Below are 14,077 nucleotides of genomic sequence, written 5' to 3'. Positions count from 1 at the left end.
ACATACATTATTTGAACTAGTGCCCTATGGAGAAAGAGTCAGTCACAGCCTTCTTTAGATTAAAACCCAAACACACATTTGGGGTTTACACCAGTATGCATATTTTTATTTTTGTTTTCAAGGCTACAAGAGGTTAATTCTATGTTAGTGATAACCAAGACAACTGAATTATTATTTATTTTCTGTAAAACTAGCCAAATAAAAATGATATTGTTATAATCAGGAATTATATCCTGCATCAATCACCAAACAAACTACTCAACATTTGTCCCCGTTCCATAAATTTTCTGTACATAAGAGTCACCAAACAAAAAAAGAATCAAAATCTGTTTCTGAAAATCTCAGATAAACTATCCATAAATATTTCTTTTATTAACCAACTCTATTACCTGTCATGTCTCCAAGCAGATATTATGTATTCTCCTAACTCCTTTCCTAATCAAATTAATATCTGATTACACACTTTTTTTTGTGTGTGTGCCACAGTAACATGATTTTAACCTCACTTTCTTACCTGTGGTCAGGTACCAGTTCAGAGCAAATGACATCCGGTCAGAAGTCTTTATTGTCATTTAAATAAAGTTTCTCCAACCATGACCAAAGAATATTTTTTTTCCTCTCCTTAGTTCTCTTCCAGCTTCATTCAGATTAAAAATATTGCTGTATATATACCTTGTAAGGTAAAAAAATATTCCAGAAAATGCCCGATCTGTTTAATTAGTTTCTATCTGATGAGTTATTCATTTTCTCTGCTCAAAAGTGTTTAAATGTGTTTTCTAACCAAAAATATGGGTATCTTATATGCAGACCTTTAAAGAGAATATCCTAAAATCTATTTCCAAATCGAAGACAATCAGGGCTGGGTTGAGTTAGCTCAGGATATTTCCAACTCCTAACCTTGGCAGCATCTCTTTGCCCTATGGGAGTGATACAGGCAGGAAGACCTCATCATTTCCCATAAATACATAGGTATTTTTATTCCTTCTAAAAGAATATGAAGCCTTCTTTTTTAAGTAATTGGGAGAAGAAACAAGTGTTTCTAGTTTCAACACTTACCCTAAGCAGCTACAGCAACTCAGGGACTCAGAGAAACAGGAGGACAGGTGATGAGACATTTCCTGTTCTTGAAATGCAGCAGAGGGGACCCTCTGTTGGGCTGGTAATAGCAGGATTCCCCCAGTGCTTTCCTCAGATTTCTCAGGTAGCATCATTATTTTAAGCATACATAATTTGGGGTTCCTGCTAAAAGAGAAAGTTTTGTCCTCTACCAATTCTTTTTCTAGGTTGATTTCAACCTGAACTGGGAGTACACGAACACTTGTTCTGGCATACGGGAGTAGGCGGCACAGGAGCAAAACAAGAAGACAGAGATGGGAAAGGACAGACTTTTTGGAAACACATATAATCAGTGCCAGCTTCTGAAGCTGTGATGTAAAAGTCAGCACCCCAAGACAGTGGTGCTCTGGAATCATCTCTCTTAAAACTACTATGTAAGATGTCAACAAACTCAATAACTGAGGTTTGTTTAGCTATCACAATAAAGAAATATTTCTGCTCATTTATAAAGAATGAGGCAATTAAATCATTTTAGATAATTCCAAAATCTGATGGCCATGCAAAAAGTCTAAACTTGTTTTGCCTTAATCAGAAACTAGATATTATGATGGGACTGTTCTAATGATCTAAGTGGAATCACTTATAGAATCATATAATCATTAAGTTTGAAAAAACCTGTCAGATCATTGAGTCCAAAAAACATGGAAACTGCTGTGCTTCAGTGTCAATACAGTCATAGATTTCTATCTTCTGATGCTTTATAGGGGGGGTGTAGTCCTACGTATTTTAGTCCAACAACTTGTTTTAATGTCTTTCTTAAGGTCACTATGAGCTTTCATGTAGTCATATGTCCCAAGTTTTATTTTTCAATAAAAATTAAAGAATTTAGCCAGATATCTGAATAACACAAAATGATAGAGCCCTGATGAAATCAGCACATTTCTGATCTTTCATTCCAGAGACAGATGCACTATATAAAAATAGTCTTTAAATATCTTGTGATACTTAGGGATTTAACGTAGAAAGAAATAGATTTTCCATCAAATTGAGGGGCCATAGAAGAGAAAAAAGCATGAATAATGCTTATAATCCCTTCATATCCCTAATCAGTCACAATTTTCAATTGATGTTTTTATTCTTGGATCTTTCAGTGATAAGACATGACAATAACAGTGAATTGCTCAGAACTTATGCTAAGCTGATACAAAATGTCATTAATTTGCTCACCTGACTATGTACATGAGGTTCCTTCTGGCAATTTTTATTCTTTTTTTTCCCTGTAGTCTTTGCATGTATCCAGGGAATTACCATTTTTTCAATTGTTATCCATTGTTTCCACGCTTCCTCTGTGTGAAACAGTCAAATTGCAGAGTTTAGATTTCACTTATCCGATTGCCCCATTTTGTGATCAAAGTTGAAGTCCATCTATTTTGCCTATATTTTTAACCTAAACCTAGCTAATATTTAACTTTACAGTTCAGGTAAAACTTTCCTGTTTAATGTTGTCTCACTAGGACAAAGTTCAGATGATAATTAGGGAATAGGCATTTAAAAGGTGTGTCATATTTATAACCCACTTTGCAATTTACCAGAGTATGTTCATAATGGTTGGCATGATTTAACTGGCAGCTCTTTGTGAACTCATAGTTATCTAACTGAAACTGAGTATTTAATCCATTTCTTTAAAAATAAAGAATGATGTATGTCACAGAGTGTTTTCATAGATGCAATGCAACTCTTTATCTAAAAATGTGTAGCAAAACCTTTCCAAATTCTTGCCCATCTAAATACCAAATTATTTCTTCATTCAGAACAATATTTTTAAAAAGAAAAAGAACTATTTTCTCATTTGCTCTATGATTATGTGAATGAAGAACCAAAGCAGTACTAACATAAAGAGAAGAAATTTGGGTAATACATAAATATACAGCAACCAGTACCCGAAAAATTTAATTTATATTCATCCAAGTAAATAGTAGAACTAACCTGGCTATCCCTATCAGCTTGCTGGGTTTTGTTTTTTTTGTTTTTTTTTTTTCCATTGGCAGTTTACATATGAAAATAATGACACTAAATCTAAAATGTACACATCCTACAGAGCCACACCCTTTTTCTTGCTGCCATTTCACAGAAACACAAAATCTGCTGAGTTGGAAGAGACCCACATGGATCATTGATTCATATTCCCTGCCCTGCACAGCACCATTGCCAAGTGTCACACCGTGTGCCCGAGAGCATTGTCCAAACACTTCCTGAACTCTGTTGATTTTAGGCCCCTCTCTCCTAGAAAGACACTGAGATCCTGGAGCTTGTCCAAAAAAAGGCAACAAAGCTGGTGAAGGTTCTGGAGCACAAGTCTTGTGAGATACAGCTGAGGGATCTAGAATTGCTTAGCCTGGAAAAAAAAAAATATAGGCTTGAGGGGCCTTGTGTTCTCTGCAACTCCCTGAAAGGAAGTTGTACCAAGGTGGGGGTCAGCCTCTGCTCCTGGGTAACCAATGATAGGACAAGAGGGAATGGACACAAGATGCTCCAGAAGAGGTTATGGTTCAATATTGGGAAAAACCTTTTTCACTGAGGAAATTGTCAGGCATTGGAATGAGCTGGAGAGGGATGCGGTTGAGTCACCCTCCCTGGAGGCATTTAAAGGACGTGTGGTTGTACCACTTAGAGACATGATTTAATGGTGAACTTGGCAGGTTAACAGCTGGACTCTATGATCTTAAAGGGTTTTTTTCCAAACTAAATTATTCTATTATTTTAAGATTAATTTAAAATCAAATTCTTCACATATGCTATTTATTCCTTCTATTTCTTTCTAATGCCTTTGACTAGTGACTGACTGAATTGGCAATAGCCTTGCTTTAAAGTGCACATCTTAGGTACTTAATTTCAAAGTGCTAAATTATCACTGCTTGCTTTCTTTTCAGATTCCTGGGTATGTGCCATTTAAAAATGTAAACACCCAGCAGACATGATGTAAACATGCAAAGATTTTAGTCAACACACTCTTTGGGATTCCTCTCACATTAGCAAGGACAGCACAGACAACTACCAGCTCCAGGTGTTTAGCTCTTTTAAAATCTGTAACACATATGCAGGGAAACTATGTCTCTCTTTAAATAAACATTTTCTAGTAGAGATTTCTTACCCAGACTTGCATAACACATTTGTTTCCCTGGGTCATTTTCCATTTTACAGCAAATAGATTATAGACAGAACATAGCAATCTGACAGCAGCTTTTCCCTCCATCGATAGCATTTCTATTTAAAGAAGAGCATTCAAAATCAGTACTGAAGGTACATGCTCTCTTTTCTAAAGGGAGTCAGTGTACCTGTACATAATTCATCACTTCCGTTAGTTTAGTAAAGCCAAGTTTAAAAATCAAGGAAAACCTGCCACTAAGTCTTTTCATTTAAATGTCCATTGCTCTGCAGGTGTGAATCCGTATCTTCACCTAAAGCCAGCTCTGTTCTCTGACCATATTACTTGTCTGCAGGAATGCTGTTGGCACCAGCACTGTTGGTTTAACTGGTATCCAAGGAGAGGATCGTTCCCACTGTACCTTGAGAATACAAGGACCTTTCATTATATTCCACTTTCTTATTCTCCCTCTTTGTCCTTGTGTTCTCTGATTAAAAAAATAAAGAGCTCAGTTAAAATGGTTAGCAGGTATGGCCACATGGCCACATGATAACAGTATGACAGCAAATTAATCAAGCATGAGCTGGTATAAAATTCAGAAAATGAAGGAAATTTCTACAAGAAATTTTCATCCAATGAAAGAGTATATGAATCCCAAAAAGCTACCATCACACCTGGCTAATGCTATTATGCCGTTTTCTGCTGCTTCTCAGGGTGAGAATACAGAAACCTGCTACAGTTGCTAACCTGTGAAATGGAGACTTACCATAAAACACATATAAAGTGCAATAACTATAATAAAATTTTATCATAAAATTATAAAAATTAACTATAAAAATATAACAAAATTAAGTTGCTAGAGTGCAACTTAATTTCCCTGATAAAACTTCATAGTCTACTTCCTGACATTCTTGACTGAGTGATTCAAACAATACAGCCTTCACACTATTTTAAGAGTTAAGCTTAAATGAATAGCCTGGCAGAGCCATGATCCAGGGCATTCAGTACCTGCCACAGGCCTTCATGGATGATTTCTGATAAACACAGCCCAGAGTAAACACACTCTTGTAGATTGCTTGTTCCTGTGATCATAATTATAGGTACACTCTCTTTCAAGGATTAACTACTGTGTAACTTGCAGATTTTTTGCTTTCATAACATAGTTAGCTTGGAAGCAAATACAATATGAAAGTGACATTGTGATCACAAGGACATTGAAGAGCCATGTAACTCTATGTCCAAAAGTTGGCAATATTTTCACAAAAAGTACTGTCCATGAGGCAGACATCTGTATCTAATTATAAGGTTAATAGTTTGGGCTATGAAGGTAGGAGACCACCCCTGCTCCCAATAACGTACTTATTTGTTTAAAGTATTTGTAAAGGAAAATATCCCAATAGCAGCAAGTGGAACTTATATCTAATTTATAAGAAAAAAATTAAAACAGAATTTTCAAGTCCTATTACACATTTTAATGAGCCTCTTACTAGATTCTTTCACTTTTTCTTCCATCTCATTTTAAAGACAGAAAAAAGAATTCCCTTGGAAGTTTTAACTTTAAAGCTAGAAATAGAATTCAAATGGATTTTGCTTCCTTTGCTCAATACCTAACAAACAGGTATCTAAACCCAACGACTAAGACCATGGATAAAAGAGTCTGGTACTTTACCATCAAAACGCAAAGTTTTTAGAAACTGGGCCGGATATCAGAAATCTCACTTTGTGTAAACTTAGCTGCCTAATTCCATCTGTAGACTGAAAGAAAACGTTTTTGCTCTCTTTTTTTATTAACTTGGGTATGCGTATGTATAAACCAGTTAATTTCTAATCCCATGGCACCTTTTTATTTTCCACCAGAGGATCAGGAAAAAGCTGTTCCCCTTTATGACTCTAATTCTGTACTATATGGCAGTACTGACTTCAGTGGAATAACCCTTCGTTCAGAGAATTCTCTGGAGAGAAAGAGTTTAATTAGATCCCTTAAAATTATTAGAAGTGTGAGAGTAAAACAATGGTTAAAGTAGATGCTTTTCCATATTGAAATGCTTTAGTAGCAGTAGGTTGCAGGGTAGTCTATTGTCATTTGCTGCCTATGTTTTAGGCATGAGTCTGCTAAAAATGCATATTTGCTGGGGATGTTGTTACTAGGGAAGTATAAGTTACTAAAAATACATATATAACTATAAAACATAGGATAGTGTTTAATAAAAAGAACGAAAAAAAATTGCTATCAAGAAAATAATATAAATACCTCCAATCTAAAACACAGTCTGCAGTATGTTCCATGAACACAAGCTGGAATGGTGCTTATTAGAATCTGACTGATACATCAACCAATGGAAAGAGGAGGAGAGGAGGGACACTTGTCCATGGAAAGTTAAGAGTTCTGGAGAGATCTATAGTAGACTAAGACCCACTAAAAAAAACAATCTCTTTCCTCTTCTTTTCTAAAATTCCAAGTCCTATAATTTCCTTTTATTTTACTCAGTCACTCCCACAGTAATTTGCCTAATTGAAACAAAGGAAAAAAAATCTTCCTTAAAAACTGAATCACTTGCTACCTTTCAGAAATTTCCTACTATTGAAGAATATCCTAAGTATATATATCTTAATCCCAGCTATCCAAACAAATAGGAAACATAGCAACTATACAGAGACATTGTATAGCATAGGGAGCAAATCGAAGGTAAAATTGGCTAGCAGTTGTTAAAGACAGCAGATGTCAAGAAAGTCTCTTAATCACTAAACACAGAAGGGATTGACAATTTTTTATTTATCCAGAAATGTAAAATTTTTAAAACTAAATAAGGTGTAAAACACAATTATTAACATAATTAACTATATATAATGCTAGACATTTTTAATTCTATACATATTCTAGGCAAAAATAATTATTATTTTCCCCCAATCTAACTTCCTCTTGGCTTGAACTAGATGTACTTTTAGGTAGTGATTGTCACATATCACTATAATGCTCTCAGACTTCCTGAGGTATTTTCACATAGGAAAAGCAGATGGCATTATAGCCAGGGCTCTGCTACCAGATTATCATATGCCATGATCTGTCTCAAGTGTGAACTATTTTAGAAGGATTTCAATGCTCTATAGTTTCTTAGATTCATAAATTGATAAAGTGTTCCAAGACCCACAGCTGTTCACATTCTTGGGGGTTAAAAATACATGCAATATTTTTGGCTTATCATGTATGTTCTACCTACTGATACCTACTGGCTTGTCTGAAATTCACCCATAAATGTGTGTGTGTTCAAGCAGCAGCAGATGTAATTCCAATTATATTAAATAGAATATTGATAATTCCTGTTTTTCTTTTCCTTTTCCTTTTTCACTTTCAGGAATTCTTTCTGGCAGTAAAATATTCACTTAGAAGATCAACAGGAAAGACTAAAACACACAAAACAGAATCCTGAGGTTATTCATGTCTAAAGCAAGTGACACAAATGGGACACCAATCTCAGAATCTTCTGGATGACAAAACATGGATCCCAAGTTAGTTTATAAGAACTGAGATGAATAAATTGTTCTCTTATAAGTATTTATTCTTTTGAACGTGACTATTCCAATCCAAATTACTCTGACACGCACACTTTGGCTAATGCTTATCCACACATCCGTCTCCTTTGAGCAATGGCTGGTGCACCTGCCTTCACTACTTCTCATGGAAACTGAACTAGAACTAAGTTAGTTTATGGTCCTTTTTTAGAATTTATCAAGAGCAGTACATAATTTTTTAAACTCTTAGATGAGGAAGGCCAAGTAAAACTATAGAAAGCAGACAGTTTTCCAGGTAATAAGATCTGCCAGATGCTTGTCATCTGCACAGTGATTCTACTACTCCCTAACAGATCACATTTCATATACCAACATTTAAACAAAATTAAATCAAACCCCTTGAGTCTTTACTTCTATAGCAGTTATTCAAATTACCCTGTTCACCTGACTACTGAAAAGGCAAACATGTCAGCGCTGAGGATAGAGAGACACAACAAAGAGGAAGAGGGAAATCTGGTAACCAAGCAATGTAGTCATGAGCTTCCATCTGTGAGAAGGATCAGCAAAGTTCCTGTGCTATGCCAACACAAGGGAGCAGTGGAAGAAATTAAAGTCTTATCCCTGAACTTAAAGAAAGAATTATATAACTGGAAGTACTTTATAGCAGATTAACAAATATTACTAGAAGACATCAAACTCTCATGAGAGAAAAGCAGTGCTGATGCAAAGGAGCTCTGAGAGTTGGGGGAAAGCCTGCTTCTGTTCAGAGAATTAAGATAGAAGAACAAAGGGTACAAGCAAATGCTGTGGATTTATATTTAATGTTCCATGTGAAAAGGTTTCAGATATCACAGACAAGTATTCTGCTAGTATACATCTGTATGTGTGATGTCTTTTAAAATGTAAATCAATAATGTATCACTTATGGAACATCTCAAGCCTAGCGAATGCTACTCATACCATTGATGATTTCAGCTAATGGTAGAAATGGAACCACATGCTTCAGGGAGCCCTGTGAGGCCAGAACATAGATATTATAGAGAGAAAGAAGTGGCATAATTAAAACCTCATATGCATATTCTGGATAATCAGAAACCACGTCTCAGTATATCTGAAAATATCAAACATACCATCATGGAATCATATGATAATATGATTGTGAGCAACCTCAGAAGGGGCAATGTCTTGTCTAAAACAGTGTCAGGGAAACTGTGAGGCCAGGTCGTTTAGGGCTTTATATAGCTCAGTTGAGAATGTCCAAGGAAGGGGAACGCATGGCTTTGGGCAATCACTGTGGCTCAGTGAGTTTAGCACAGAAAAGAGCACTAAACAGGATTATAGTTTTGTCCTAAACTGAAGATTTATTTTGTACTCCTTACCCTCCAGGGATGTATAGCCCTAGATTGGGTTACTTGAAAAGGTCTGAAAATTGATACTCACTGCCAGGTGAATCACAGCAGTCTAAAGTTTTTGGGTGCCAGTATGATGAAATCTCTATTTGAGATTATCACAAATTCTCCCTCAGTGCAGTCCTCTGATTTCAAACGTTCACTTCCCAAAATGTCAGTATTTCCTGGGGGAAAAAAAATCCTAAGAAAAATTAAAAATGTCTTTAGGAAATATTTTCTCTCAATATTCAATATGACATTACCAATTTGTTTTTTTCATGATAAATTGGAATAAAAACAAGGCCTATGTTTTCAGCAGTACAATTCTGTGTCTGAATCTGCCCATGGATCTGTCAGGATGTGAAAGTCTGGAGGCAAGATTGGATAGGCAGTCATCTGAGTTGTGCATTATTCTCCTAACCTGACACAAAAACACGGTGGATTTAAAATCTTAGATGTGCTTTCTTTCAAGCTGTTGACACAGCATATGAGGAAAATGAGTAAATGAATATTTATCTAGCTCAAACAGCATAAAAATTAATGTATGTCTACATTGATTTTTTTTTCAAGAGTTGTGAAATCAGACTTTCCAAATCACCTGTGAGCAGCCTGAATACTGAGCTAAAGCACAGTTTCTGAGTGATTGCTTTGGGTGCTACAGCATGTACAGAGGAAGCCTTCTTGCAAAAAGCATGTCTGGATAATATTGTGAAAATAAGTACAAAGTATAAAAATAGTTTAAATTACAATCATCAACCAAATTATTATTTCTACTGTGATGTAGCATGTACCTATCTTAAATAACTGAACAAAGGAAGATAAAAAGAAATATGCAAAATAAATGAATGTGTTATGATGAAATAATCTTGCTATTTCTGAATATGGATTTTAGCATAGCAGTGCTTTTATTGCTCTTTACTGGCAGAAAAGTTGACTTTCACCTGAAAATATTATTCATCCTGCCAAATAAATTGAACTGTATGGAAGACAAGTGCTAGAAAAAGTAGACTGAACATATATCTTATCTGTATTGCAACCAAATAGACATAATGGTAGAGATTGGAAATACAGGAGAGATTATTTAAATAAATTCTATCTCAGGCAGCAGAAGACTTTCACAAAACAACATATGTCATTTGATTATCTCTCTCTGTCATCACAGATCATGAGCAAAACTCTCACTTGTCAAATACCTGCCGTTCATATTGGCTTCAGCAGGGTTACTGAATACAGTATTTAGCACTGATGAAAAATCTCCCCACTCATTTTCAGCTGTATTGACATAACTCTGGAGATGTTAGCTCCAGACAGGCACCTGGGTTTGTATATTTAGCCTGTAATACAGGTATTCTACCAGCACGGACAGCAGATCAGCTCACACTACTTTTGAGGAGGAAAATGCTGTTTCAGGATATGAATATCTCTTCAAATGAATATAGACAAATGCCAATTTTTTCATATAATTAGACATGACCTCATGCTATGGTATTATGAAAGAAGAGTGGAAATATTGAAAAAGAAATAAGCAAACTGGATATCTGCAGATTATTTTTGACAGCAATGCGAACAAAAGCACTGATAAGTACACTGTCAGGAAGAATTAGTCTATACAATTCTGGACTCCACACAGTTACAGAGAAATATTATTACTGTGAGAATAATACTGAAAAAATAAATGTGGAAAAATACAGTTGTAGGGAGAAAATATACATGGCAGGTGGAGAAAGCTTCGCCTACAGAACTGAGTGTTAGAATATGCTAATAATAAAATCGTTAATGACTAAGTGAGCACAGTGTAGAAACTGCGGTTACCTTATTTAGATGAAGTGACTGTGTAAAACATGTTAACAGAATGCAGAAAGAGCAAAGAAGGTATGAAACACTAAAAATTAACATAGAAACACATTGTACTACTACTGAGATATTTAGGAAAATTAAATTCACCTTCATCAAGATCATATGGAGCCACTGACACTAAAGCTTCATTGGGGTTTACTTCTTATGAGTGAAATAGGAATTTATTTGATTTACTGTGTTCTGGGACATATATCCAAATTTCTCAAGCTTATTGCACTGTGACTGAGGTCTACAAGGTCTTTGGGGATGTATAGCAAACATCCTTAGGAACAGCAAAAACATTCTTAAGCTGGAATACACATCTGAAATTGTATTTAAAGTTGATGGAAGTTATTTTTCTCCTCCCTAAACTGTTTCAATTTATATTTAGGTTTGGCTCGAAAGTTCAGTGCATGTTATAACTTCTGGCCAGTTTCAGGTCAGTTTTTGGTCCATTTGTACTTTCATCTCCCTATTCCTTTTATTCCTCTGCCTTTGAGGCTGAAAAGCACAAACAACTGACTATAGCTAGTAGAAATAGTAGTAATATTGACAGTAGTCAAGCAGTGAATACAGAAATCTGAAAACAATAGGAAACATGACATAAAGGGAAAAACAGAACAAAATTTATCCAAAATCATAACATATCAGATCAGCCCAAGGAAAGGGAACAAAACATACCCCATATTTATCTGTTAAGATAATGTTTTAAAAATCTTCCTATATTATTTGTACTACCAGGATACCAGTGTCCAAAAAGGATCACTTATATGCTTGAAAACTATATTTTATTCATTTTAGCTATATTTTTATTCATCTTATTCTTTATCTGTGCTGGAAAGATATTTGTATATGATTTGTATATGTATACGGTCTCTGTGAGAGCATATTCAATCTGATACTGTCCAAAGCAGATAAAAGGTCTCACTGCCTCCTGGTCACTCTCAAGAAAAATGTTACCATGAACCAAGTTCAGAGCAGCTGCTGTCCTTTTTCTCCCCTGCAGATGCTCAGCATTGCCACACTGCCAGTTGCTGCAGGGCAGAGGAAAGGAAAAGAGGAGTTCTGGCTATCTACTGCTTGCTAAACTAGCTATGGAAATATCGTCCAAGCAGGAATTCAGCTTCTATACCCTGAGCTGAGGAAAAAGGCTGAAGAGTAGAAATAATCTTCATCTTGTGACCTCTCTGAAGTTAACCCCACCAGTAGAGAGGGTTATCTACAAAACCGGTTCATAACAGTAATTTCATTTTGTGAAAGATTTTGATATGGCCCATTTTTATTATTATTGTTTAGAAACAAAACCCAAAACCATTTGAAAATTATGAAAGGAAATTGTGCAAGCACAGAATGTTCTGGGGCTACTAACCCTGAAGGCCCTAGTTCAGGCTACTTTTCCCTGAGGACACACACCACAGAACCCTGCTGTAGCTAAACTAGGAGGAACTTCAGGCAAAACCAGAACCCTTGTAACCTCAGGAAGGCCATTGCTGTAATTTTCATTGGCATTAGGGTGAGAGCTGGAATTCACTAAAAATCTGATCCAAATGCAAGGTGCTCTCTCTCATTATTATTGATAAAAATACATTCAGAATATGCAGATGTAGAAGAAGGAATTCTAACCACAGTTTATCCAAGTGAGAAGCTAAGAAAAGGAGTGAGCCTCACCTGACAGATGGCAGTCCTAACACTTAATATTAGAATGCACTGTGGAGAAGGCAACTGGAATTTGGTACAAAGATAATTAATTTTAGAAATGCATGTATCTAGTTCAATTAGTAACTTACAGACAATAACTTAATTTTTCATGCTTTAACAATGAATTTTTTCCCTTTCCCAGCTCATTTGATATTTTCTAGGCATATATTTCTAAAGAGATTAAAATTTAAGATTTTACATATAATAAGCATTATAGTTCTTACATGAATTTGCACAAACTATTATTATAAAAGATCATACCTGGATTTATATTATAAGGGATGACAGATTATGGAGAATGCATATATTTATCTTCAATTACATTTCCCTGTGGTACAGACTTACTCACAATTATATGGAGCAAGGTACTGGATTTGTATACCATTAAAATTTTTCTATATATGGTAGGAGGAAACAAATAAATTAATAGAAATATGTTTCATGTCTTTCCTGATTACAATCAACATTCTTTCTGGACTGACAGCTGTCAGAACCATAGAGTCATAGCACTGTAATCCAGCTAGAAAATCTTGCAGAGGAACAGCACATGCTGGGATCATTCCTGATGCTCTAAATTGGCCAGAGAAGGTCAGCACAGAATAGCCTGAAGCGCCTGTTCCAGGCCAAGAGCCCAGGGAAATACAGCATGCATCTAAATGCTGTAAACCCCAAGGCAGGAGCCCACACCAAAACTGTGGCTTAGTGCAAGGGAATGAAGCCCTGTGGTGAGACAGAGAGAAATTGAAAGAGTCTCTCAGAGGAAGAAGTGCAAGCCTCATTGCTTGAATAATTTAAATCCTAAATGAATAATACAAATGCAAATATACTAAAGGGAACTATCTACTGGCAGGGCATTGAGTAAATGGATATATTGGTGGTTTTTGTAATTCTCTTTTCATACCTGTACCTGCTAATTCCAAAATGATCCTAAGTCATGAGGTACTGAACCCCTAGGCATTCTAATGTAGCACATAATAACAGCAATGGCTACTGTAGAATAACTAACAACTTTTTGTGAATCCTTACAGAAAAAGTAAAGTTGCTTGCTGTCTTACTATTTTCCCATGTGATGTTACCTTTAATAGACTAGGAAATTTAGCACACAGAAGTTCTGCCTTACGGATTTTGCATTTATAATTCAAATTCTTGTCATCAAATTACTGTCTTAGAGTGAATTACGTGAAAAATATACATTGAATGAAATCCAAAATATAACTTTTTTTATTAGTGATTAACTAGCTGTAAAATTAAATAGAAAATTTTAATCACTTTTTAGACTTTAATTTCATACAGACACTTATTTTGTCATCCTAAAAACCTGATAGTCTTTTTCCCATGTATATATCCGAAGTCCTGAATACTAATAAGACCCATATGCAGACACAATGATGATGTATGCCTTAAGGCCAAATATAATAATTGCCTCTGTGTAATCCCATTGACA

This window comes from Motacilla alba, chromosome 7 (assembly GCF_015832195.1).
Source record: "Motacilla alba alba isolate MOTALB_02 chromosome 7, Motacilla_alba_V1.0_pri, whole genome shotgun sequence".
In the NCBI taxonomy this organism is placed as follows: Eukaryota; Metazoa; Chordata; class Aves; order Passeriformes; family Motacillidae; genus Motacilla; species Motacilla alba.
This window is presented reverse-complemented; position numbering follows the sequence as displayed.